This window comes from Kryptolebias marmoratus, linkage group LG16 (genome assembly GCF_001649575.2).
Source record: "Kryptolebias marmoratus isolate JLee-2015 linkage group LG16, ASM164957v2, whole genome shotgun sequence".
Classification (NCBI taxonomy): Eukaryota; Metazoa; Chordata; class Actinopteri; order Cyprinodontiformes; family Rivulidae; genus Kryptolebias; species Kryptolebias marmoratus.
In genome coordinates, this window is record NC_051445.1 from 13,024,961 (window position 1) to 13,030,960 (window position 6,000).

Below are 6,000 nucleotides of genomic sequence, written 5' to 3' on the forward strand. Positions count from 1 at the left end.
AGTGTTTCTCTGGATTTCTCTCATTCTCGTTGTGTTGTTTTATTTACTTCCCATTTCTTCTATTTGTCTTTTATCCAGCATTTTTGTCTCGTTTCTTATCCTTTCTTTACCTTTTTCCTCATTGTCTGTTTTCTCAGCATTTGGCAGGGTTTCTGTCTTCTCTGCAGCCTGTGCGTGCTGTGTCTGTGCTGTGTCTACAGTCTGTTCCTACACTCTTCTATCTGCTTATCTGTCGTACATTCATGCAAACACGACAGCTTAACAATTGCAGTTAACAAAGGGCAGTTACCAGCCCTTGTGAAGAAGGAGATTGTCTGTCCAAAATATTTACAATCACCAATAAACTGTTTAAACAGACTAAAATGAATCAGAAAATGTTTGCAGAGCTTTACAAATATTCAAGATATAACTAATTTCTGATATGTGTTCAAATTAATTTATTTTAAATAGCACTAAATCTCAACAAATGCCTTATCAAGGCAACATACAGAGAAATTTAACTGTAAACGTTCAACTCAAATCTGTCCAGTTAAATCCAAATAAATCCATCTCATTCTAATAAAAGTCAAATTTGATGAAGTTTGTCAAAAGTAAAGCATTGCTTTTAGTCTTTGGTTTGATTCTGTCTCATATCCAGTGCATACATTGGGCAGCAGGAGATGATGGGCCGGAAAACTACACTTTAATAAGAAGAGACCTCCAGTTGAACTATAGTCTGGAGGGCAGCAAGAGTAAAAGCAGCTGGCAAGAAAAACCTGCCGAAAGAAGTGTAAAGCACAAACTTAATAACAAAAGTAATAGCAAACACATGCATAAAGTGGGTGAAATGTGTTAAGTGCATTACGGGACATCCCCCAGCAACCTAGGCCTATAGCAGCAAAGCTAAAGGGACGGTAAAGTTCTTTTAGCCAGCTTTATGTCTGCAGGGTTTTATTCTTTGAATTTCAGGAGTTATTCTTGGTTTTGTTGTACTCCTGCTTTGTGTTATGCGTTTCCCCAGCTTCACTTCATGTTTTACTTTGAAGAAATGATTTTCTTTTGACATTTTTTTCCCTCCTTGGCACGCCTAAGCCTAAACATTCCCAATCAGCACACCTGCTTTTCATTTTGCGATTACTTTGGTTTCCTTTACTCCTCCTCGCCAGCTGATCATCTTCTCCAGCTCTCCCCTCAGTCTGTTCTTGCCAAGTTTATGTTAGTCAAGTTTCGTTGTTTTTGCCAAAATTCTGTTATGTTCACTTCTGTTCAGTCTGCCCTCTGCAGCTTCCCTTAGGTTTTAGAAAATAAATGCTTTCTATCTTCATTACCTACCACCTCCTAGGCTTGCATTAAGGTCCTTCTCTTCCCTCCTTATCGTAGATTATGACACAACTATAAGTGTTTTTAAAAAGAAAAGTTTTAAGATAGAAAAATATTTAAAATACGATCATGTTTTAGTGGTGAGGTAATGTTGGCTTCATGTTCTTAAGTCACCAAGGAGCTTTTGTGGCAAAACTGATGGTTCAGTGTTGGCAATGAAGTTCGGTGCAATATGGAAAAAAGGAAAGCTAACAGAGGCTGTCTGATGCTCTGAGTTCTTCTGGGAAGCCTTGGGTCCTGGGAAAGACGTAGATGCTACTTGGACTGGTACCAAGCATCGCTGCAGAACACACTCTTTTATAGTGAGAATATTTCCTGATGGAATTGAACTTGTTAAGCTGGGGGAAAAGGACTTGAGACACTTTTAAATGATCAGGACTAGTTAAAGAAATAGTTTTAATTTTTTTGTTTTGTTTTCATCTATAAAAGGGGGCACAATTTAAAATATTTCTTATCTTCTAAGCTACACCAGAGGTGCAGTTAGGATCCCACTGTGGATTCTGAAACACCAAGTTGGGGATGTCCAGAAATAAAATTAAATGGTCGCTAAAGTTCACTATAAATGTTTCATGAGACAAAATTAGTAGCTTTAAATAAATAAAACTAAGTGTGGTCATTATACTCTTGTTCAATTGGCTTTTAGCAACATTTATATACTTTAACTTTTGGTACTTGGAGTCAGAGTTTCCGCCAGTGTTATTTTGTGGGTTAAGAAGTTGAAAAAGTTTGGGATTCATTGCGCTAAATATCACCAACCTTGAATTTCTCACACAGAAACATTTTCTTTTATTACAGAATGGTAATGCACAACTCTAAATGTGAAATGTAATTTTAGCTACATACATTAACCGCGTTTACAGTTCTGTTATAATAAAACAAAACGTATCAACAACTCTGTGTCATGCGAATTTATTGTTTCACCGCTGAAAATCTATGTTTAAGCAATTGGACCAACAGCGTTTTAGATCATTCCCTTTCCCCAGGAGCCGAGTTAGTCATTTGCTAGTAAATGAAAACTCGCAATATAATCTGTGCACATAATACACTGTTTTGGAAATTGATTTAACAGTCATTATGGGAGCATCACTAAAATGCACAGCAGCAAGTCCTGGACTGAAAGACTGGCTTGCAAATAAATGACTTCCTGCTAATCTGTGTGTGTGTGTATGTGTGTTTGAGAGTAGTCAAGTGTGTATTTATATATACTGTATAGCTGTGCTAAAACTGGCTTTTGTAAGATGGGATTCAGAGGAGATGGCTCCCTGCTAATCTGAGCTTTGGCTCCTTTAGTTTCATCTCCATCTCTGTGGTTTCTTTTTACAGATTCCACAGATGAAATAAAACAAATGCTCAAGCATACATGCACACAAAGTATCTCTGATCTTCCAGTAATCTTTATAGTAAATATGTAGAATGAAGGGAACAGCATCAGGATGTACTGTAAACTGATGCATCATCATCCTGGACACAGTTACATCACTGGATATATGCGTAATTGTTTTTTTTTCTTCCGTTTCCTCCATGCTAATTGCAAAACAATTAAAATCTGTAGCTTATTTTTTTGTGTATGAAAAGCTTTAGAGAAAATAGGAAGCATAAATTCTGTTTTTGTTATTGTACTGAGCCTTTTGCCAAACTGATTATTTCCCCACAATTTACAAAGCTTCAGAAAAAAACAGTCTGTGATAAATGTTTTAAGTTGTCTCACATTATGCTGACATAGAGATGTATTATTTTTCTGCAATTTGTTGTTTCTATAGATAACAATAAAACACAAGTCTACAATAATAACAGTGCAGCTGCATTTAAACTGCATTAAACCCTGTGTTTATGGCTCTGTTTCTTTGAATCTTTTCACAACTGTGTTCTGCAAGAAATACAACTTGCATTCCAGTTCTGCAGCCGTGCAAACTGGTTGTTCTGCAGATCCCATTCAAAAACAGAAGTGGAATGCAGCCCTCACTGGTCCCTCCACTTTCAAGTTGAACATTCTGCCTCAGAACACCCATATAAACCAAGATTTGCCAAAAAGGACTGTCTGATAAGCCCATAATGTCTTAAGTTACCCTCTTTTGCAACAGCAACAAAAAAGTAATGTTTTATTTAGAAGAATTCAAAGTTTTGCCAGACAAATTGATGTAAACTATTTGCATGAATAATTTAAAAAAATGTTTTTGAGATTCATCAAGATGGCATCAATCCATTTTAGTCTTGGCCCTGCTCAGACTAACAGCTTGAGTCCAGTCTGAATTAAACTCTGTTTCTTCAAACTGAGGTTGCTCAAAGAGCTGTGTGCAACAGGTAGGAAGTTAAGACTTAAGGCTGAAGCTACCTTTAGCTGCTCGGGAGTTTTCAATGATGTCACATGATTTTTTTTTGGTTAACCACAGATAATCAGTTCATGGCAACGAGTCACCAATTAGCAGATAACCCACTGCCTGTCTCTCATTTTGTCAGCAGTGAGTACAAGACTATCAAGTTCAAACAAAGCTGACAAAAATTGTCTCTGGAAAAAAAAAGATTTGAGCCTTAACAGTTCATCTGGACCATACACTGACCCAAACAATCAGGTCTGATGGGTTTGTTGCTGAGTACGAGGCTTCAAAATGTTTTAACACAAACTAAAGAATTACGACATAATGGTGGCTACATCTACTTCAGTGTATACACTGTGCTGGTAATAAATGCGGGCTGTTTAAATGGCCATTTTCCTTACATATTGATCTTCCGTGCCCAAGCTTGGATTTATTACCACTCTCCTTTCATATAGGAGAGGAAACCTCAGCTCACCGCTGACTTATAAAGTTGACCCTAGGTCGACTCATGCAAAAACATAAAAGCTACAGCCTCTCGAATCCCCATTCTGTTTGTCACTTCTTCCCTGCCATCTATTTGCATATTTAGAGCACTCCAAGACAGTTTCAAGATGGGAAGCAGAAGTATAACTTCAGCTCTTGCATACATCTTGGTTCCTGTCCGCCTGTCTCTTTCCCTTTCTCACCATCTCTCTGCATTTATCTCGTTTACATCTTTCTACCTACAGAAGTGTGGAGATGTTTCTTCCTCTTCCCTTCCACCTCCCTGTCTCTGGCTGCATCTCTGCTTCAGGACAGAGATAATTAATCTAAGATGCAACTCTGAGCCTGACTCCTTGTTTACATCTCCTGTGTGTGTGTGCACACCAGTGTGTTTCAGCCAAGTGCGTGTCACACACCTTTGTGTGCGTGCAGTTTCGCGAGTGTGCGCGGTTGTGTGTGACTTGCTAATTTGATTAACGAGTGTAAACAGTTAAGCTAACGGTAATGACTACCAAGCAGCCTGCTGCTGTAGCCAGTGGGCTTCATACTGATTACTATCATCATGAAGATAAACCCGTGGAGCGGGGTTTGGGTTTGTGTGTACACAGCAAGCCAGTGGGCAGTGTGTGCTTGCACGTTGTCCGATTGTGTGTTTTGTGTGTTGAACCAGTGCTAAGGGGCTGTATGCCTGGTTTGTTTGTGTGCTGTATAATCCATTATAGCTCAAAGAGATCTACAGTTGACAAATATTAACTGCTAAATTCCTAACACGGATCCTTGTGATGGAGCAATCGATGACACAAAACAACTTGTCTAATGATGAAGACACACTCCAAACACAGCACAGATGTTTTCCTTTCTAAAATTTTACTGACATAAGATATTTGCAAGTGTTTGGAGTTTGAAGGGTGCAACAGTACATGTATTTGTACCAAACATTTTTGGTAAAAGTCTTTTGGTTTGGCCCACAAACAGACCAAGCAAATACAGTATTGTTTTAACATACCCCACAATGCAGAACTTTAGTGTGAGAATTTAAATTTGGCAAAGTTTCCTCCATGCATGTTTGGAAATGTAACAGAAGTTAAACCCCTTTCTGGTGTATGTGTGCTCCACACTATTAGTTACACTGAGAAAAAAAACAAAAAAGGGGATTTTTTTTACATGCCAATCATTAAAAAGATCAAAACTCTAAGATACAGTTTTACTTTAACAGGTGTCAGTTATTATTGAAAATAATCAAACAAAGCAAACAAAAAATATTTATCATTTTTAAACATTGCAAGATTTTTTCATACATTAAAGTACAAAAATGAAAAGATGTTTAAATACATGGTGTATAATTAGTAAAACTATTTAAATACATATTAGTTGCAATGTTTTTCAGTAAATGATATAAGACTATAAATGATATCTACAGTAAAAAAAAAAAAATTTTACTGACTGCATAGTAAAATACTGCGGTCCCAGGATATCACCATAAAAGATATAATGACTTTGTACAGTAAAATAGTTCTAGTTCTTTGTTTAAAGTCAGTTACTTTTTGTTGCATTTGTAACATTTTTTTTCCTGTACATTTGACCAAAATTAAATATATTAAAGTTGAATTAATTACTGCTTTCTGGTTTTGTGGTAATGCATATGACAGTGATGGTAATTTAATGGTCATTTACGTTTGCCATTTACCAGTTTTTAACATGTTAAATTAAAAAACAATGTGAATTAATTATTTACCAATATTAAGAAATAACTTTTAGGACTAAAATCTATTTTTTTAGATTTAACTCCTAATTTATGACTTAAAAGTTGACATTAAACCATCCGATATCAGGAGAATTATAT